Source organism: Panulirus ornatus, chromosome 43 (assembly GCF_036320965.1).
Source record: "Panulirus ornatus isolate Po-2019 chromosome 43, ASM3632096v1, whole genome shotgun sequence".
Lineage (NCBI taxonomy): Eukaryota > Metazoa > Arthropoda > Malacostraca > Decapoda > Palinuridae > Panulirus > Panulirus ornatus.
This window is the reverse complement of record NC_092266.1, coordinates 4,882,860-4,906,693: the sequence shown is the minus strand read 5'-3', so window position 1 is coordinate 4,906,693 and position 23,834 is coordinate 4,882,860. Positions and strand designations below refer to the sequence as shown.

The 23,834-nt window shown below is 40.5% G+C and overlaps 1 non-coding gene across 1 annotated transcript; it reads right to left on the bottom strand.

Moving 5' to 3' along the window:
- Positions 1 to 7,539: 7,539 nt before the first annotated feature.
- On the bottom strand, positions 7,540 to 7,611 carry TRNAE-UUC (transfer RNA glutamic acid (anticodon UUC)). The gene has a single exon. It is a non-coding gene; the product is annotated as a tRNA-Glu (tRNA).
- Between the last annotated feature and the right edge of the window lie 16,223 nt (positions 7,612 to 23,834).

Genomic DNA, 23,834 nt, shown 5'->3' with positions numbered 1-23,834 from the left:
ACCTCCTCTCTGTTTTCCAAATCATTTTCCCTAACCCTCTCACTTTGCACACCACCTCGACCAAAACACCCTATATCTGCCACTCTATCATCAAACACATTCAACAAACCTTCAAAATACTCACTCCATCTCCTTCTCACATCACCACTACTTGTTATCACCTCCCCATTTGCGCCCTTCACTGAAGTTCCCATTTGCTCCCTTGTCTTACGCACTTTATTTACCTCCTTCCAGAACATCTTTTTATTCTCCCTAAAATCTAATGATACTCTCCCACCCCAACTCTCATTTGCCCTCTTTTTCACCTCTTGCACCTTTCTCTTGACCTCCTGTCTCTTTCTTTTATACATCTCACACTCAATTGCATTTTTTCCCTGGAAAAATCGTCCAAATGCCTCTCTCTTCTCTTTCACTAATAATCTTACTTCTTCATCCCACCACTCACTACCCTTTCTAATCAACCCACCTCCCACTCTTCTCATGCTACAAGCATCTTTTGCGCAATCCATCACTGATTCCCTAAATGCATCCCATTTCTCCCCCACTCCCCTTACTTCCATTGTTCTCACCTTTTTCCATTCTGTACTCAGTCTCTCCTGGTACTTCCTCACACAAGTCTCCTTCCCAAGCTCACTTACTCTCACCACCCTCTTCACCCCAACATTCACTCTTCTTTTCTGAAAACCAGTAGAAATCTTCACCTTAGCCTCCACAAGATAATGATCAGACATCCCTCCAGTTGCACCTCTCAGCACATTAACATCCAGAAGTCTCCCTTTCCCGCGCCTGTCAATTAACACGTAATCCAATAACCCTCTCTGGCCATCTCTCCTACTTACATACGTACACTTATGTATATCTCGCTTTTTAAACCAGGTATTCCCAATCACCAGTCCTTTTTCAGGACATAAATCTACAAGCTCTTCACCATTTCCATTTACAACACTGAACACCCCATGTATACCAATTATTCCCTCAACTGCCACATTACTCACCTTTGCATTCAAATCACCCATCACTATAACCCGGTCGCGTGCATGAAAACCACTAACACACTCATTCAGCTGCTCCCAAAACACTTGCCTCTCATGATCTTTCTTTTCATGCCCAGGTGCATATGCACCAATAATCACCCATCTCTCTCCACCAACTTTCAGTTTTACCCATATTAATCGAGAATTTACTTTCTTACATTCTATCACATACTCCCACAACTCCTGTTTCAGGAGTACTGCTACTCCTTCCCTTGCTCTTGTCCTCTCACTAACCCCTGACTTTACTCCCAAGACATTCCCAAACCACTCTTCCCCTTTACCCTTGAGCTTCGTTTCACTCAGAGCCAAAACATCCAGGTTCGTTTCCTCAAACATACTACCTATCTCTCCTTTTTTACAGCTTGGTTACATCCACACACATTTAGACACCCCAGTCTGAGCCTTCGAGGAGGATGAGCACTCCCCGCGTGACTCCTTCTTCTGTTTCCCATTTTAGAAAGTTAAAAAAAGTACAAGGAGGGGAGGATTTCTGGCCCCCCGCTCCCGTCCCCTCTAGTCGCCTTCTACGACACGCGAGGAATGCGTGGGAAGTATTCTTTCACCCCTATCCCCAGGGATAATATATATATATATATACATACATATATATATACATACACATACATAAGCACATACACACACACACACACATATACATATATATACATATGAAAAATATAAGAAATAATTTAGAAAACTGAAACTTGTAGCTTAAAATGAAATGAAAAATGAATGTCACATAATGGTTCAACCTCTGGCTATGGAAAGGGAAATGTATAATTCATTTACACAAACGTCAATAGTAGTTCTCGTCAGTTGAACCACTGTATCAATAAGCTTCAATGTCTAAGCTACATTTTTTCCAATTTCACTATTTTCTTGTCAAAGCACCATGTATGAAAACTATCACTCCAGTAACACAACTATAAATAACTTTAATATGGAGAGTAAAAATGGATAGGGTTCCTTTATTGTGCATGAAAGGTGAAGATGAAACTCATTACGAACTGACTATCGGCCATCCCTCAAGTGTTGTTATTACTGCACTTCTTACTCTGAAATGAGAGAGAAAATGAGTAAGGAAAAAGAAATTAGTGTGAGAAGAAACAGGACATGGTACGCATCCTGAATATGAGTGACGTGAAGCTATGAAGGGAGAGATGAAGACTATGGATGAACAAAGTGGGATTTGTGTACATGAGACGGATGTTAACATGCAAGACCGTATGGAAGTGCAGTGAGAAGATTCTGCATCGGTCAACCTTCCAAACAGTAGAAGAGTGAGAGAAATGGACATAGGCAAAGTGGCAAATTCTCTTGTCAAGCCTACGTCTCAGACAACACCTGACATAGTTACTTTGTCATTATCCTTAGAACATTCTATTTAGCTTTCGAGTCTGATTTTTCCTCCCCTAAGGACTTCCGTAACCATTGTAGCTTCTCCCTTACTATCAAAGCAATAAATGGATGAAACCATTTGCTTTTAGCTCAGTAATGGCCTATAGCCGCTTGTGTCCTTGGCACATTGGATACATCCTCAAAGATGCAATTTGTTGCTATGTTCTCTGACATCAGACTGTGGATGATACAAGGCAGAAACACGCTGTATAACCTGTTAATGAATAATGCTTCTCTTGATTGTCATCAATTTCTTCAATTTTGTTTTGAAGAATTTGCTTTAGAGAAATGTATACAGAGAGTAAAATTTGTGTGTGGCATTTACTGATCTGGAAAACGTGTATGGCGGGGATGATTTAGATGCCTTATGGAAGGTTATACGATAATATGACGCAGGAGGACGTTTACTAGATGCAGTGGCTGTTATCAGGAGAGCAAGGCATATGCGAAGGAAGGTAAATGGGTGATTCCAAGTGTAGACGGATCTTTGCCAAGGGTTTCTGATGTTAACATGGATGCTGTGGTGAGGGAGGTTAGTACGAGGGTCATGCTATGGGAGTGGCTGGGAGATGAGCCAGCGGTTGTTTGCAGATGATATGGCTCAGGTGGCAGATTCGAGTAATAAATTACAAAAGCTAGCGTATGAATTAGTGTTTGAAAGGAGGATGTTGAGAGTTTATGTTAGTAAGATTGAGGTTATGTGGTTTAGCAGAGGGGAAGATAGACTGGTTTGAGTGCATGTTGGAATGATGAGAACATAGAAGTGGAGTGTTTTAGATACATGAGACGGATATGTGGGGATTCAAGTGATCCATCGAGTGTGTGAGGGGCCAAAGGTCCAGGGTGCAATATGGACTATGTGTAAAGAAAATTCATTGTGTGTGAGGGTAAAGATTATTATGTTTGAAGGTAGTATAGTCCCAATGGTGTTGTGTGGGTGCGAGTCTTGAGCCCTAAATGCAAAAGAATGGAGAAATGTGAGTGTGTTGGAAATGAAGATCTGAGGAACAACGTGTGGCGTAAGAAGGGTTGATCATGTGAGGGATGACAATGTAAGAGAGAGGTGCGGTAGTCATCGTAAACGGTATATGATTGACGGAGCTGAATGGAGTGTACTGAAATGGTTTAGGCATATGTAAAAAACTAATGAAAAGAAACTGATAAAGAGGACATACTTGTCAGAAGACGAGGGAACAGAATGACTGAAGAGCCTGAAAAGGAGATGGAAGGAGTGAAAAAGGGTTTAAGTTAACTGGGTCAGGACATGCAAGAGGGTGAGAGGTGTACAAGGTACAATTTGAGCGATGTGGAGTTCAGGGAACTACATGCTGTCAGTGGGCTGAACTAGGATATATGATATGATCAGGGGTATGCTGTATGTGGTACTACTATAAAAGGAAGAATATCTCTGCCTAAAATGACTGTATACACTTGATCGCCTGAAACATCGTCCATTAACCATTCCCTCAGCAGACACTTATATCATTTCAACTTCGCTCCAGTTTCGTAAAACTTAACTCATCGGAAAGACATTAGGCCACTTTAGATCTAGTAATGATGTCTTCTTATGTTATCATTTTAATGGTCTGGTTATAGTGCGCTCTCTTACTGTGTCTGATCTGGGACAGCCACCCTTCTTTACTACAGCCATCATCATCCTCCCCAACATTATACCGTAATACACATTCATGTCTGAGTTTCCTTGTATGATTACTCCAGACCGACAAGTCTTATAACTTACTGATTCTTTCCTGTGGTATTCTACGTGTCATCATATGTTAGTAGTTACAGAGTAACAACAAAGTCATAAATGTTATTTGTGTCTACATTTCATGAATGTTTGCGGCAATATGATGCCTCAAGGAGTATGAGAATATCACTAGAGCAAAAACTAACAGCCAGCGGGAGGTTGTGGGCATACAGAAATATCTCTGTAAATAGATTTGTGAAGAGATAGCTTCATCTGGCGTACTATGACTATCTTCTTTGTGCGTATTTCTAGATTCTCACATACCCATGATGTGGGTTGTCTAAGCATATCCTTACTTCTCCTGGGAAGAGTAACATAACACCATCACCAGGATGATCTAGATCATCAGTGTACAATATGTAATGTCACTTGAGACGCTGATCACTTCACAGGATCCCTTGCGTTAAGAATGGATCATTTCCATTATCATCTTCAGTAGTATTGTCATTATTATTATCATTCCTATTACACGTAAGTTAATACACACACACACACACACACACACACACACACACACACACACACACACACACACACACACACACACACACACACACACACACACACACACACACACACACACACACACACACATACACACACACACAAGTCACATACATAGGAAGGAATGGTTTGGTAAAAGATGATAAAAAGCAAAAGAATTAAAAATTGTCGTGACGAAGATATAGACGGCACTGCAGCCAGCCAGCATTTGCAAGGTGCAAGAGAGCAAAGAACGAGTACATCAGAATAAAAACAAGGAATTAAGAATCTTTGAAATGAATATTTTGGAAGGATCGATAAAATCTACAACTTTTCCAAAAACTCATTAGGTTGTCAGATAACAACTAATTAAACTAAGAAATTCAGAAGGAAGAAGACGATGTAAGGATACTCGAGGAACTGAGTAACAAATTCAAAAGATTTTCCTCATTAGAAAACATTGTGGCAACAACACCAGTGGGCTGGAATTAGGAGATATTAGAAAACATTGAGATATCTAGAAAAGATTAACAGAATTCTAGGTGTTCACCAGTATGAGATTCATGGACCTGATGAAGTCTTACCACAGTGCTGAAGATGTATGCATATATTCCAGATAAACCTCTGGGAAAGCTGCTCAAGATGTCGCTGTATAGAGACAAAATACCAAAAGAGTGGAAAAAGGACATTATTCCTGTCTATAATTAACGAAACCCGAAAGAGGCAATGAACTACAAGCTGGTCTCAAATGGGAAGTTTGGTTTGTAAGGCTTAGAAAAGATAATCACAAAGCAAATGAATGACTTTCTAAAGAGGAAAAATTACTCATGTGATGAACAATGTACAAAAGGTAAGGCTGAGTGGATGTTTGTATCTTGACTGCCAGAACGTTTGACACTGTGTCACATGGGAGGCTGATTAGGAGACTGGATCACCAGGCAGGAGTATGGGGAAACTCATTCTGTGGACAGAAGATTATCTTAGTGAAAGTGAACAAAGAACGCATGACAGAGGACCTCTCTCATAATGGGTTGAGGTCACCAGCCGAGTGCCGCAGGGTTTTGTTTTGGAACCATTACTCTTCTTGACCCATGGTAATGACTTGCCAGAGGATATAGACTCTTATTTGAATATGTTTGCAGCAGATACAAAGGACATTCGTGAAATGAAAAGCACGGATGATTGCATCAACTTACAAAAAGAACTTGACAGACTCCAAAGTTTGTCTGATATCTGATTGATGAAGTTTAAAAACTCGAGTAAATATAAACCAGCGAGAATGGATCGTAGCGAGGGAAGGCCTCGATGTGTTATCATCAAACAGAAAATAAGCTACAGTAAGTTAGTTGACATTGTCCCTGACCTGTCGCAAGTGTCCCACCTAAGGCGAGTAGTTAAGGACGCAAACTGTCTGCTGGTAAGTACTAGAATTCCACTGAAGTTCAGGGATAAGACAGTTTTGAAAACCTGTTCACATCAGACATAAGACCGAAACAAAAATAAGCTTCTCAATTTCGGTCACAACACATAGAGAAGAAGAGAGGAAATGGAGATGGTTCAGAGGATAGCAAGAGAAAATTACTAGAGTTAGAGAGATACGTTACAGGGAAAGGCTGGAGGCACTAGAATTGATTTTTCTCTTTAAAAGTTCATATCTCTTGGACATCTGTTATTCTACCCTTGAGCAATGGACTACAGTCCCTTTAAAGAACTAACTACCAATGTCTAATGAGTCTGATGAATGTGTTTCCCAGAACAGTGTATGTACTGCACTAGTAGTTGTGAATGTCAGTGGACACAAAGCCACTGAACTGCACCCCAGACTAGAGAAAAAATGGCAGCAGCCTTAGTCTCTCGGTTTGGTTGTGGGATGTGCCCATGCAAGGGTAGATCGGGGGAGATCAACCGGTGGTTGAATTTGACGGCTGACTTGTTCCATACTTGACTAGAGTTACTAAATTAGTGGATCATAAAACTTTGAAACATTATGCATACTGAAGAACACATCAGCAGTACAACTCTACTTTGAAACAATCAATCTAGATATGCCAAGTAGGTTTCCAAGCTTCGGTGGCGCAGTAGGCAACGCGTAAGTCTCATAATCTCAAGGTTGTGAGTTCGATCCTCACTTGGGGTAGCTTTCGGCCTTTCATGTCGGGTGAACAAGATGCAAGTATTGTCGTAGATATATTATTGGAAGTATTGTGTCTTACCTCACAATGTAGAATCATTATCAAGTTGTCTTGTTCTTATGTAACTGATCACTCCAACTGCAGAAAAGGAACCCAGATTTCCAGTGCCAGATTAACGCATGGGCCACCTCGGCCCGGGTCTTGGACTCCGGCCTTACAGGGGCCCCGCTGGTCATCCAGGTAAAAAAGATGCAGCTCGGAAAACTGGTGGAACAGAGGCTGGTATGCAATGTACAATATGGTGGCAAAATTTGACATAAGACATATTTCATAGAATCTGTGGAGACCGCAAATATCACCTGGTCCTGGGCCTCACTAAACATTAATCCAGCTCTGCAGGTTCCTGACTGGAAGCCAAATATCTTAACCGTGAAACTGTATTGATTCCTTCACTTACTCCTCGTTCACTTACTGACCCACTCACTCATTCAGTTTCTCTCTTTTGGCCCTCGTGACAGTGTTTCTCGGACTCACTCACCAAGAGTAATCAGGAGTCACTACAACACAAGCTTTTATTGTAAAAATTTATGTTTCGGTTAATTGATGATAACGTACTTGATAACTATTGTATTTATTTACTTAGACATCTCTCTCTCTCTCTCTCTCTCTCTCTCTCTCTCTCTCTCTCTCTCTCTCTCTCTCTCTCTCTCTCTCTCTCTCTCTCTCTCTAAGAAGAAAATCTTTCCCATGCCGGGAATCGAACCCGGGCCTCCTGGGTGAAAGCCAGGTATCCTAGCCACTAAACCACACGGGACTGGAAGGGTCATGTGTGTGTCTATGTGAACATCGCTCACCCACTCACTATTTCATCCATTCTCTCTGCTCTCTGGAGCGTATGGTTATTTACCTAAGGTTCTGTATTGATAATCAGCCGGCAGACATTACCTACCGAATCTAATATATTACTCACACACACACACACACACACACACACACACACACACACACACACACACACACACACACACACACACATACACACACAAACATAACCATTTCATTTCAAACACAACCATCCTCTTACGTACGTTTTCATCTATAGTCCACGCCTCGCATTTATAGCAGTGTAATAGTTAGCATTACTAATCATGAGTCAGCAGGGGCCAGCCCGGGGTAGGACATGCATGGGTTTGAATCCTCGGTGTGGTAGTCAGCTGACCCAACTCAAGTGTCCATCCTTCCCTCGGGACTGGTCAATAATTGGGTACCTGGCTTATGGTGTGAATCTGCCACTGTATGTGTGTGTGTGTGTGTGTGTGTGTGTGTGTGTGTGTCTGTGTGTGTGTGTGTGTGTGTGTGTGGGTGTGTGTGTGTGAGTGTGTGTGTGTGTGTGTGGATGTGGGTGTGTGTGTGTGTGTCTGTGTGTGTGTGTGTGTGTCTGTGTGTCTGTGAGTGTGTGTGTGTACATGTACAAACAGGAACAAAGACTCAGTACATATGTACTATTCACATGAAACAGATGGAAACAATCACCACTGGCCGTATGAGACACGAACCTAGACCATCGAAATGATAGACCAGTGAGCTACTCCGCTCGTCCACCACGGGACAAAAGCATTCCATAGACCAGCCTATGGTCCAGTGGGATCCCCCGTTACCTCACCTCACGTTAACTCTCACTGGATCATAGGCTGGTCAGAGGTGGACAGCTACCGTGGTGGCCGAGCGGTTTAGCTCACAACACTGTCATTTCGATGGCCAAGGTTCCAGTCCCGTGCGTTCAGTGGTGGCGGTTTACATATACATATATTCATAAAAAAGAGCTCAAAGCATACACCTGGTGCACATACTTGGTCGTACTAAACCACACTGGGTGTGAGGCGGCTGCTCTGTCTAAGACCAGAACTTGGGCCCCGGAATATCGTTGGTTCAGCACTAAACACATTATGCAGGATGGTTGTGTGTTGATGTGTGGGCGTTTGTTTGTCTGTTTATCTTGCCTAAATATGCCTGCCTCACTGTTCACTTCGATTACCATTAATTTCACGGGTCAAATAATATGACAATGTATCCATCAAGAGTATCAGTCTCCCAGGTTTCCTTTACTAATTCATCGTATTCCTGAAGCTTAAACTTCAATATATGAGAAGCTAATGACCTTCATTATCTCTAGTAAAGATAACACTGTGCTACTACCAGTCACCTATGCCAACAGGTCTCATATCCTTCAGTTGTAAAGGTCAGTCATCAATTATGTCTTGAGGACTCACAAAACCTTATGTGGCTGTACACAGTATAATTGGTTGCATCATTCTTGTATCATAAGGAATTATCATAAGGGATAGATCATAAGATCAGGATGAAATGAATATACATTCTTAATGGTGCGTAAGTGTGTATAACCAACATCAATACCATCGCAGTTGACATGGTCTTTATCATAAAGCTATGATGTATATGTTTTGCTTTGTCGCTGTCTCCCGCGTTAGCGAGGTAGCGCAAGGAAACAGACGAAAGAATAGCACAACCCACCCACATACACATGTATATACATACACGTCCACACACGCAAATATACATACCTACACATCTCGATGTATACATATATATACACACACAGACATATACATATATACACATGTACATATTTCATACTATCAGCCTTTATTAATTCCCATCGCCACCCTGCTACACATGAAATGACAACCCCCTCCCCCCTCATGTGCGCGAGGTAGCGCTAGGAAGACAACATACCGCGAGGTAGCGGTAGGAAAAGACAACAAAGGCCACATTGATTCACACTCAGTCTATAGCTGTCATGTATAATGGACCGAAACCACAGCTCCCTTTCCTTATCGAGGCCCCACAGAACTTTCCATGGTTTACCCCAGACGCTTTACATACCCTGGTTCAATCCATTGACAGCACGTCGACCCAGGTATACCACATCGTTCCAATTCACTCTATTCCTTGCACGCCTTTAACCCTCCTGCATGTTCAGGTCTCGATCACTCAAAATCTTTTTCACCCCATCTTTTCACCTCCAATTTGGATTCCCACTCCTCCTCGTTCCTTCCACCTCTGACACATATATCCTCCGCGTCAATCTTTCCTTACTCATTCTTTCCATGTGACCAAACCATTTCAAAACACCCTCTGCTGCTGTCTCAACCACACTCTCTTCATTACCACACATCTCTCTTACCCTGTTATTACTTACTTCATCAAACCACCTCACATCACATATTGTCCTCAAACATCTCATTTGCAGCACATCCACCAACCTCCGCAAAACTCTAGCTTCAGTGTACGCTTCGCAACCATATAATATTGTTGGAAACACTATTCCTTCAAACATACCCATTTTTGCTTTCCGTGATAATGTTCTCGACTTCCACAGACTCTTCAACGCTCCAAAAACTTTCGCCCCCTCCCCAACCGTATGATTCACTTCCGCTTCCATGGTTCCATCCGCTGCCAAATCCACTCCCAGATATCAAAAACGCTTCACTTCCTCCAGTTTTTCTCCATTCAAACTTACCTCCCATTTGACTTATCCCTCAAACCTACTGTACCTAATAATCTTGCTCTAATTCACATTTACTCTCAGCTTTCTTCTTTCACACACTTTACTAAACTCAGTCACCAGCTTCTGCAGTTTCTCACACAAATCATCCACCAGCCCTGTATCATCAGCGAACAACTGACTCACTTCCCAAGGTCTCTCATCCACAAGAGACTGCATACTTGTCCCTCTTTCCAAAACTGTTGCATTCACCTCCCTAACAACCACATCCATAAACAATTTTTTTAAACAACCATGGAAGAACCACACACCCCTGCCGCAAACCAACATTCACTGAGAACCAATAACTTTCCTCTCTTCCTACACGTACACATGCATTACATCCTCGATAAAAACTTTTCACTTCTACTAACAACTTGCCTCCCACGCCATATATTCTTAATACCTTCCACAGAGCATCTCTATCAACTCTATCATATGCCTTCTCCAGATCCATAAATGGTACATACAAATCCATTTGCTTTTCTAAGTATTTGTCACATACATTCTTCAAAGCAAACACATGACCCACACATCCTCTACCATTTCTAAAACCACACTGCTCCTCTCCATTCTGATGCTCTGTACATGCCTTCACCCTCTCAATCAATACCCTCCCATATAATTTCCCAGGAATACTCAACAAACTTGAACCTCTGTAATTTGAGCACTCACTTTTATCCCCTTTGCCTTTATATTATGGCACTAAGCAGGCATTCCGCCAATCCTCAGGCACCTCACCATGAGTCATACATACATTAAAAATCCTTACCAACCAGTCAACAATACAGTCACCCCCTTTTTTAATAAATTCCACTGCAATACCATCCAAACCTGCTGCCTTGCCGGCTTTCATCTCTCTCTCTTTCTCTCTCTCTCTCTCTCTCTCTCTCTCTCTCTCTCTCTCTCTCTCTCTCTCTCTCTCTCTCTCTCTCTCTCTCTCTCTCTCTCTCTCTCTCTCTATGTATGTATATATATATATATATATATATATATATATATATATATATATATATATATATATATATATATATATGTATATATATATATATTTATATATATATATATATATATATATATATATATATATATATATATATATATATATATATATATATATTTTTTTTTTTTTTTTTGTTTTTTTTTTTGCTTTGTCGCTGTCTCCCGCGTTTGCGAGGTAACGCAAGGAAACAGACGAAAGAAATGGCCCAACCCACTTCCATACACATGTATATACATACGTCCACACAAGTAAATATACATACCTACAGAGCTTTCCATGGTTTACCCCAGACGCTTCACATGCCTTGATTCAATCCACTGACAGCACGTCAACCCCGGTATACCACATCGATCCAATTCACTCTATTCCTTGCCCTCCTTTCACCCTCCTGCATGTTCAGGCCCCGATCACACAAAATCTTTTTCACTCAATCTTTCCACCTCCAATTTGGTCTCCCACTTCTCCTCGTTCCCTCCACCTCCGACACATATATCCTCTTGGTCAATCTTTCCTCACTCATTCTCTCCATGTGCAAAAACCATTTCAAAACACCCTATTCTGCTCTCTCAACCACGCTCTTTTTATTTCCACACATCTCTCTTACCATTACGTTACTTACTCGATCAAACCACCTCATAACACACATTGTCCTCAAACATCTCATTTCCAGCACATCCATCCTCCTGCGCACAACTCTATCCATAGCCCACGCCTCGCAACCATACAACATTGTTGGAACCACTATTCCTTCAAACTTACCTACCAATTGACTTGACCCTCAACCCTACTGTACCTAATAACCTTGCTCTTATTCACATTTACTCTTAACTTTCTTCTTTCACACACTTCACCAAACTCAGTCACCAGCTTCTGCAGTTTCTCACATGAATCAGCGCTGTATCATCAGCGAACAACAACTGACTCACTTCCTAAACTCTCTCATCCACAACAGACTTCATACTTGCCCCTCTTTCCAAAACTCTTGCATTCACCTCCCTAACAACCCCATCCATAAACAAATTAAACAACCATGGAGACATCACACACCCCTGCCTCAAACCTACATTCACTGAGAACCAATCACTTTCCTCTCTTCCTACACGTACACATGCCTTACATCCTCGTTAAAAACTTTTCACTGCTTCTAACAACTTGCCTCCCACACCATATATTCTTAATACCTTCCACAGAGCATCTCTATCAACTCTTTCATATGCCTTCTCCAGATCCATAAATGCTACATACAAATCCATTTTCTTTTCTAAGTATTTATCACATACATTCTTCAAAGCAAACACCTGATCCACACATCCTCTACCACTTCTGAAACCACACTGCACTTCCCCAATCTGATGCTCTGTACATGCCTTCACCCTCTCAATCAATACCCTCCCATATAATTTACCAGGAATACTCAACAATTTGAGCACTCACTTTTATCAACTATGCCTTTTTACAATGGCACTATGCACGCATTCCGCCAATCCTCAGGCACCTCACCATGAGTCATACATACATCAAATAACCTTACCAACCAGTCAGTGATACAGTCACCCCCTTTTTTAATAAATTCCACTGCAATACAATCCAAACCTGCTGCCTTGCCGGCTTTCATATTCCGCAAAGCTTTTACTACCTCTTCTCTGTTTACCAAATCATTTTCCCTAACCCTCTCACTTTGCACACCACCTCGACCAAAACACCCTATATCTGCCACTCTATCATCAAACACATTCAATAAACCTTCAAAATACTCACTCCATCTCCTTCTCACATCACCACTACTTGTTATCACCTCCCCATTAGCGGCCTTCACTGAAGTTCCCATTTGCTCCCTTGTCTTACGCACTTTATTTACCTCCTTCCAGAACATCTTTTTATTCTCCCTAAAATTTAATGATACTCTCTCACCCCAACTCTCATTTGCCCTCTTTTTCACCTCTTGCACCTTTCTCTTGACCTCCTGTCTCTTTCTTTTATACATCTCACACTCAATTGCATTTTTTCCTTGCAAAAATCGTCCAAATGCCTCTCTCTTCTCTTTCACTAATAATCTTACTTTTTCATCCCACCTCTCACTACCCTTTCTAATCAACCCACCTCCCACTCTTCTCATGCCACAAGCATCTTTTGCGCAATCCATCTCTGATTCCCTAAATACATCCCATTTCTCCCCCACTCCCCTTACTTCCATTGTTCTCACCTTTTTCCATTCTGTACTCAGTCTCTCCTGGTACTTCCTCACACAAATCTCCTTCCCAAGCTCACTTACTCTCACCACCCTCTTCACCCCAACATTCACTCTTCTTTTCTGAAAACCCATACAAATCTTCACCTTAGCCTCCACAAGATAATGATCAGACATCCCTCCAGTTGCACCTCTCAGCACATTAACATCCAAAAGTCTCTCTTTCGCGCGCCTGTCAATTAACACGTAATCCAATAACCCTCTCTGGCCATCTCTCCTACTTACATACGTATACTTACGTATATCTCGCTTTTTAAACCAGGTATTCCCAATCACCAGTCCTTTTTCAGCACATAAATCTACAAGCTCTTCACCATTTCCATTTACAACACTGAACACCCCACTTATACCAATTATTCCCTCAACTGCCACATTACTCACCTTTGCATTCAAATCACCCAATCACTATAACCCGGTCTCGTGCATCAAAACCAGTAACACACTCATTCAGCTGCTCCCAAAACATTTGCCTCTCATGATCTTTCTTCTCATGCCCAGGTGCATATGCACCAATAATCACCCATCTCTCTCCATCAACTTTCAGTTTTACCCATATTAATCGAGAATTTACTTTCTTACTTTCTATCACATACTCCCACAACTCCTGTTTCAGGAGTACCGCTACTCTTTCCCTTGCTCTTGTCCTCTCACTAACCCCTGACTTTACTCCCAAGGCATTCCCAAACCACTCATCCCCTTTACCCTTGAGCTTCGTTTCACTCAGAGCCAAAACATCCAGGTTCGTGTCCTCAAACATACTACCTATCTCTCCTTTTTTCACATCTTGGTTACATCCACACGCATTTAGACACCCTAGTCTGAGCCTTCGAGGAGGATGAGCACTCCCCGCGTGAATCCTTCTTCTGTTTCCCATTTTAGAAAGTTAAAAAATACAAGGAGGGGAGGATTTCTGGCCCCCCGCTCCCGTCTCCTCTAGTCGCCTTCTACGACACGCGAGGAATGCGTGGGAAGTATTCTTTCACCCCTATCCCCAGGGATAATATATATATATATATATATATATATATATATATATATATATATATATATATATATATATATATATATATATATATATATATATATATATATATATATATACATATATATATATATATATATATATATATATATATATATATATATATATATATATATATATATATGTATATATATATATACATATATATATATACATGCACATACATACGCACATATACACACGCACACACATACATATATATACATATGAAAAATGTAAGAAATAATATAGAAAACTGAAACTTCTAGCTCGCAATGAAATGAAAAAATGAAAATATATATATATATATATATATATATATATATATATATATATATATATATATATATATATATATATATATATATATATATATATATATATATATATATATATATATATATATATATATATATATATATATATATATATATACTATTAGGTACAATAGGGTTGAGGGTCAAGTCAATTGGGAGGTAAGTTTGAATGGAGAAAAACTGGAGGAAGTAAAGTGTTTTAGATATCTGGTAGTGGATCTGGCAGCGGATGGAACCATGGAAGCGGAAGTGAATCATAGGGTGGGGGTGGGGGCGAAAATCCTGGGAGCTTTGAAGAATGTGTAGAAGTCGAGAACATTATCTCGGAAAGCAAAAATGGGTATGTTTGAAGGAATAGTAGTTCCAACAATGTTGTATGGTTGCGAGGCGTGGGCTATGGATAGAGTTGTGCGCAGGAGGGTGGATGTGCTGGAAATGAGATGTTTGAGGACAATGTGTGGTGTGAGGTGGTTTGATCGAGTAAGTAATGTAAGGGTAAGAGAGATGTGTGGAAATAAAAAGAGCGTGGTTGAGAGAGCAGAAGAGGGTGTTTTGAAATGGTTTGGGCACATGGAGAGAATGAGTGAGGAAAGATTGACCAAGAGGATATATGTGTCGGAGGTGGAGGGAACGAGGAGAAGTGGGAGACCAAATTGGAGGTGGAAAGATGGAGTGAAAAAGATTTTGAGTGATCGGGGCCTGAACATGCAGGAGGGTGAAAGGCGGGCAAGGAATAGAGTGAATTGGATCGATGTGGTATACCGGGGTTGACGTGCTGTCATTGGATTGACTCAGGGCATGTGAAGCGTCTGTGGTAAACCATGGAAAGTTGTGTGGGGCCTGGATGTGGAAAGGGAGCTGTGGTTTCGGGCATTATTGCATGACAGCTGGAAACTGAGTGTGAACGAATGGGGCCTTTGTTATCTTTTCCTAGCGCTACCTCGCACACATGAGTGGGAGGGGGATGGTATTCCATGTGTGGCGAGGTGGCGATGGGAATGAGTAAAGGCAGGCAGTGTGAATTGTGTGCATGGGTATATATGTATGTCTCTGTGTGTGTATATATATGTGTACATTGAGATGTATGGGTGTGTAGGTTTGCGTGTGTGGACGTGTGTGTATATACATGTGTATGCGGGTGGGTATGGCCATTTCTTTCGTCTGTTTCCTTGCGCTACCTCGCAAATGCGGGAGACAGCGACAAAGCAAAATAAAATATATAAAAAAAATATATATATACACATATATATTTCATATCATTTTCTATTTTCCTTTGTCGCTGTCTCTCGCCTCAGCGAGGTAGCGCAAGGTAATAGACGAAAGAATGGCCCATCCCACCCACATACACATGTATATACATACACGTCCACACACACAAATATACATGCCTATACATCTCAACGTATACATATATATACGCACAAAGACATATACATATATATTTATGTCTGCCTTTATTCATTCCCATCGCCACCCCGCCACACATGAAATCACAACTCCTTCTTCCCTCATGTGTGCGAGGAAGCGCTAGGAAAAGACAGCAAAGGCTCCATTCGTTCACACTCAGTGTCTAGCTGTCATATATATATATATATATATATATATATATATATATATATATATATATATATATATATATATATATATATATATATATATATATATATATATATATATATATATATATTTTTATTATTATTATTATTTTGCTTTGTCGCTGTCTCCCGCGTTTGCGAGGTAGCGCAACGAAACAGACGAAAGAAATGGCCCAACCCACCCCCATACACATGTATATACATACACGGCCACACACGCAAATATACATACCTATACATCTCAATGTACACATATATATACACACACACAGACACATACATATATACCCATGCACACAATTCACACTGTCTACTTTTATTCATTCCCATCGCCACCTCGCCACACATGGAACACCATCCCCCTCCCCTCTCATGTGTGCGAGGTAGCACTAGGAAAAGACAACAAAGGCCCCATTCGTTCACACTCAGTCTCTAGCTGTCATGCAATAATGCCCGAAACCACAGCTCCCTTTCCACATCCAGGCCCCACACAACTTTCCATGGTTTACCACAGACGCTTCACATGCCCTGATTCAATCCACTGACAGCACGTCAACCCCGGTATACCACATCAATCCAATTCACTCTATTCCTTGCCCGCCTTTCACCCTCCTGCATGTTCAGGCCCCGATCACTCAAAATCTTTTTCACTCCATCTTTCCACCTCCAATTTGGTCTCCCACTTCTCGTTCCCTCCACCTCCGACACATATATCCTCTTGGTCAATCTTTCCTCACTCATTTGCTTGACCTTTTTTTTTTTTTTTTTTTTTTCCTTTGTCGCTGTCTCCCGCGTTTGCGAGGTATATATATATGTGTGTGTATAGCTTTGTCGCTGTCTCCCGCGTTAGCGAGGGCGCGCAAGGAAAGAGACGAAAGAATAGCCAAACCCACCCACAGCTAGCGCTAGGAAAAAGACATCAAAGGCCACACTCGTTCACACTTAGTCTCTAGCCATGTAATAAAACACTGAAACCACAGCTTCCTTTCCACATCCAGGCCCCACAGAGCTTTCCATGGTTTACCCCAGACGCTTCACATGCCTTCGTTCAATCCACTGACAGGACGTCGACCCCGGTATACCACATCGTTCCAATTCACTCTATTCCTTGCACGCCTTTCACCTTTCTGCATGTTCAGGCCCCGATCACTCAAAATCTTTTTCACTCCATCTTTCCCCCTCCAATTTGAGAGAGAGAGAGAGAGAGAGAGAGAGAGAGAGAGAGAGAGAGAGAGAGAGAGAGAGAGAGAGAGAGAGAGAGAGAGAGAGAGAGAGAGAGAGAGAGAGAGAGAGAGAGAGAGAGAGAGAGAGAGAGAGAGAGAGAGAGAGAGAGAGAGAGAAGGGGTGGAGAGAGATTCTAATTGAATTACTGTTCAAACTTGCCTTATTACTGAAACAGTTTGAAGGAATTTCACGGTGGATTTTCTTCTTTGTCTATTTTCGTAAATCTTAGTGATTTTAGTAATTCAACAATACTAAAGCTTCTGTACACTGACTCCACACAGAAATATATCATCAAGACTAAGAAATCTTACCACAAGGATCGAATAGGGAATTCCATACTTATGGAAGGCTTATTTGTACTATAATATCTTTATGTCAGGGGTTGTGGATTCACCTTAACCATCACGAACAATTAAAGTTACGTGATATCACAACCATCTCATACGCTCTTATGTATCCTAGCACCACTTAAGCTCACTTTGGGGGGGTAAGTAACCATGATATTGTATTGGCAAACGAGACGGGAGAAAAGCAATGTTGTACAGAGCTGCACTTGGTGTGTCAGAGGAGATGAAGTTAACAAGAGGAGTCATCACCCATTGGGATAATGGGGAACTGGTCATAATAAGTTTGGAAGTTTCCATAATGGGAAATGCACCCCTAGGAGAATGCTCGACCCTCTGTGCTAATTAACTTCACCAGAAGTTTGACCTGGTGATGGAGAATCTTTAGTTTTGTGGTGTGTTGTATCTTGTTAATGATTCCATGTGTATTGACTCTTAACATTTTTCTTCCAGTTCATAGCAACGTCAAAGTAAAAATGATTATGCGTTACTGTAGAGGAATGTGTGTGTGGGAGGAGAATGACAACTTCTGGAGAAGACAGGAGAGGCGAGTGTGGGAGTGAGGGAAGCTCAGGAGTGGCCAGGTAAGAGGAGCTCTACGGCCACACTGCTCCACTAGACGACATGGTTAGTAAGATGTCATAATGGAGGTTCATCTTCAGATCTTGTTTCTGGTGGTTTCAGTTTCTTATCATCGGTGAATGATTATTGTCGTATGTACGATTATCTTATATCTTATACCTCCCTCCCCTCAGGTCCTGGCGCGGCAGGGTTAAAGTTCTTCCTATCAGTGAATGATCAGCGTCGAGTAACTGTGTTACGTCTCTTGAGTAACAACACAAACATTTTGTCCTTTGATCAGACAAATGAGTTTTATCTTTAACTCTGTCAACTCTCAAGTTCTCATTAAACTCTGCAATAAAACCTATATTTCTTAATCAAGTTCTAATGATCTTTATTTCGAAATCATTATGGTTTTCTCTGGTCTTGGTAGGCATATGCTGAAGGACCACTACAGTCGTGGCATTAGACCCTCGTATACCACTGAGAACATCATGTTCAGACCAAACAGTTTTCTTGGGTCCCGGGACAGTGAACCCTTGCTAACCCATAGATCCAGATGCTTGTAGTCTGAGCCTAAGTAATTTATCACAATCATCTGCTGATGAAATTTCTAGCGCAGAGTCACACTGGCTTTGTAAGATATTATGGTTAGTTTACCTGAGAGCAAAAGTTTAGATAGATAACACAGACAGAGATCATTGTATATAAGCAAGTATTTCTCTATTATTCTCAATGGTTGTCGAACCCCTTGCGTGAGGGGAAAGTGAGGCCCACCTTCGGTGGGTAGTTTCCTCTGGGGTTGGAGATTCGTGGAGGAATGAGTTGGGCCTTAAAATGGGGTCTCGCACCCGTAACCGCAAGACCCTGCACCCCTGGCTCACCCGAGGAGGCGAAACGATTTTTGGCTGGATAGATAGATAGATAGATAGATAGACAGATAGATAGATAGATAAAACTGTAGACATATAGATAAATGGATAGATGAACACCGTCGTATGTAAACACTACGTCCATTGTAATAAGATTACTACACTTCATGGACTTATCCATTCAGTTGTTGGATCACTAACAAGATCATTATATCTTTTTACTATTTGTTGATTAAGATTCTTGATGTGAACGGTTGATACAATGAATTGTTTATGGACTTCACCGCTACCCGTGTTACCTTCAGCAATGTTCTCCACTAAGTTAAGGTCACCTAGACCCAGAGTAAACACAGAAGTAATGGTATTCTAACTCACACAATGATGTCGTTATAGTGTGACTGGCTATTAGCTGACATGTAACCTGTTTGCCTGTTGCCACTCCTTCCAAGGTTATTTGATTATTTCCAGCTCTATCAAAGGTATATCCAACATTAGGGGATGAATCGTATAAAGAGACTTATGACTACCATACAGAGTTGCCTCTATATGTGAATGTACAACACACTGTATCTGGCATTATGATGCAGTGTATCTGCTTCAGGTACTGTAAGCTTTTTCTCCTGCATTTTATAACAGGATTTCCACTTGTACTGCGCCATTGACACACATATTATTTTCTCTGTGAATAACCTTATCTTGTTCCTGAACGACTGTGACTGTTGGGGCAGAACCTTACCAGTCTTATGGCAATAGTAGCCAATAACTCTCCCATGACAGCAGTGTGATCTACATCTAAGGCTTACCTTCTTAACATACAATACAGTTTCCATTTACCACAAGTTTTATGTATGAAGCAAAGGTATACAGTAACATAAAACATCTGAGGTATCATGGTATTTGACGTAGATCCTTATTTTTGTATTACTTTTTTTATTCATGAAGTAAGATATCATACTTCTTAGTGTAGCTATACAACGCTGGATTCAAGATAGTCATGTCTATAATGTGTCCAGCACTTCACTATACTCTCCTTCAGTATAGGGAACAGAATCATGTGTAATGAGAATTATATTTGATAAGGGAGCTAATGATAGACCGGTGTATCAGTCTGACATCCGAATCAGAGTGTAGTAATTGATTATTTTGACGCTGCCGGAGAATCGGTTGCAATTATCCCAATACACTGATAAGATAATAGATATCTTTCTATTATGAAACATCTTGACCTGCATATTACTTTAAAGAAAAAGAAACTATGGTTTTGTGTGACACCACAGCTGCAGGTGTGGTCACTGTGGCAACTCGCTTATATTTAGTTCGTATCGCTTGCTTTGATATTCAGGTCAGACCACAGGAAAACATGCTGTGTCTCGAGAGTGAGTACGCCCTCCATGCCCCTGGGAATGTTCCTCCCCAGCAGTTCTCTTACGTCTCTTATCAATTATCCTTCAGCCTTATGTACTATACTTGGTCACACAGTAAAGTGGGAGGATCAGGTTTGAATTCTGAGGATGTAGTTTGAACGGACCACATAATGAAGGTTAATAGTTCGACCATCAAAATGCTTACTGGGGTGCAAAACTAGTGACGTTCTCGGTCACACAATAGGTCAAGTAACCTTTGCTCCCAATGTGACACAATCGACAGGATCATGAGGTCATCCCTATCTGTGACCATGAAACAATTAAGGTCGTTTTTCTCTTCGGGTCTTACAGGATGGCAGCAATGATGTATACCACATTATTCACGTGGTACATCTTCTCTCACAGATCTGTTAAAATCAGGTTCTCCTTTTAAATTTTAGTGGAAGAACAGACATCTGGATGCCTTTAACACGCCAAGATGTATAATTTCACATCCTATCCTCAGAACGCAGGATTTCACCCACTGTTTGAGGTACAGCTGGAGGCAATAGGAGCTGCTCTGCTCCAGTTTAATGAATGTCTTCCTTGTGGGATATGCTGGTCGAAATTTGGAGCCTTGGAGAGACCAGGTACTCTCTCACCAAGCGAGAATGTTTGGCAATTATCGTTGATTTGAAGAAGTTTAATCTGTATTAGTATGATAAGAAATTATTCTATATCGATACGATTTTACTGTAGAATAAGTATAAAGAGACCATTAAGTTCAAGACTTGTTGTTTGCACATCCAGCAGAAGTGAACACGGTGTAACAGTACAGAGAGAAAGCAAAATACGTAATATAAGTAAAAATGTCACAATATTTCTTTTTTTAAGCTTTTCTTCTTTTTTCTTCTTTACTTGAAATGATATAACTCTAGGTTGGAGCGGTCTCTTGCCTTAGTCCAAACATAAATCAACTCTGTTACTCTGTTTTGTAAGCAGAAATAACTTTCACCACCACGGTCCCTTGACCTACTGTGTGACCTGTATTAAAGTTAAATCTAGTATGGCAATATAGACTGAGCACAACCACACGCTTCAACACATAATGATAGCTTGATGCTTTGCATGTACGCTCATATTGAAGTTACCTGAAAACAAAAGTAATTATTCCTACTCATATTACATATCATCATCCAAACTATCTTGAATAATCTCTTACGTTTATCAGTTACCATCAACTTCTTCAAAAGTCCATAACCACCCCAACATATTCATTTCAACCGTTGTTTATTTACCAGGGATATAAACAGTCCTCACTATATCTTATGCATTTCCTTATATCTTTCGATAAGGAATGGCCAACTGATTTCCATGACTCCTAATCTCTTTACCTAATGGCATGAATGTCGCTTCAAATTTAGAAGTCATTATAAAGTATGGTTAAGATATTAGATTTTCCATCACTTTCTTGTACACAGTAATTAATGACAGTCATGGAGAATTTTTTCCTGTTTTGATTTCGGCAATTGCTAGAATACCAAGGATAGTTTGTTAATCAGAATTAACACTGTCAAATTATTTATCCTATACAGAAGAGAAGAGTTATCGTTTTCAAGGATATATTGCAACATCAAGAAATGAAACCATTATACTTTCACGTTACCATCATATTCATGGAACTTAAGTTATGTAACAGATGTCAGGAGCAATTGTGACTGGATTGATCATGAGATGATTCATCTCACTGAAGTTGTTGTTGTAGTCATAAACAGGGAACTAAACGATGTAATCTATCATGAATAAAAAGGTTATCATAAACAAAATTTGATTTGAATGTAGAACTGTCAAACATAGACAGTTATCATCGTCCATAAATGATAGTGTTGATATATAACTAAAACAAAGTACAGGTGGGTCAAGATATGCCACAGAGGAACGTGAGTTAATGTATATAAAGATTTGTCCCGCGAGGGTTAAACTGGAGAAGTATCATGTTATATTGAATAAGAGGATCACTTATCCTGTAGGAATGGTTTAATCATGTGTACATAATGGGATTATTTCTCCTTTACAAAATACAAAGTTGTTATGCAGAGGAAGATATTATCAGAGAGGAGGTGACAACCTCTATATAGGAATGACCCAATCACTACCTTAACCTTAATTACTAAACACGTCTCAAAAATAAATTGAGATTGTGGGGTAAGCTCAGACAGGTCTCCTCCTTCACTATCAACAATTAACATGTCCATCAGGTGTTAAACCTGTGGTGAGACTGTAAACTGAGAGCGAAACAACAGTGGGCAAAAATGTCAAATTCTTCTTCCTTCTTTGTTCCTTGTTTAGGACGATATAACTCAAGGTTAGCATTATCTCCAGCCATTGTTTAAACATATATCAATACCATTTTGGCGTAGAATTCCATTTTCTGTCGCTTTTAAGCTATCTTAGATAAAGGACAAAATTAGAATTTTCTTTCCATGGCAACCGCATATATCCCTACATCCATCTACATCCTTTTTTATATTAATTTCTATATTGTGGCCCATGGCAGCTCAAATGGGGTTAGGTATATGTGATGTGTGTATTCATCCCTTAACTTCTAATCATTGAAGCTCTGTACCTTCTCGTGTTTCTCACAACAATTACGACCTGGACCTGAGCAAAAGGCATGTTCTTATATTCCATAAAAGAAATCTTATGCCTTTATTAATTCTTATCCTCTTTTTCACTTGCTTCGTATTTCTCTCAAAGCCTGACTTCATGAGGATATTTTCCATGACTGGAGCCTTTGACATACAAAAAACACATTAATGATTATAACTACCTTTGATATACATATGTTCACCTCCTGAGTAAACATTTGCAGGTCTCACTCTACAGCCATTGTAGCCAGGATGTATGTGTTCGTACAGCATCAGAATCATTACATATCTATCAG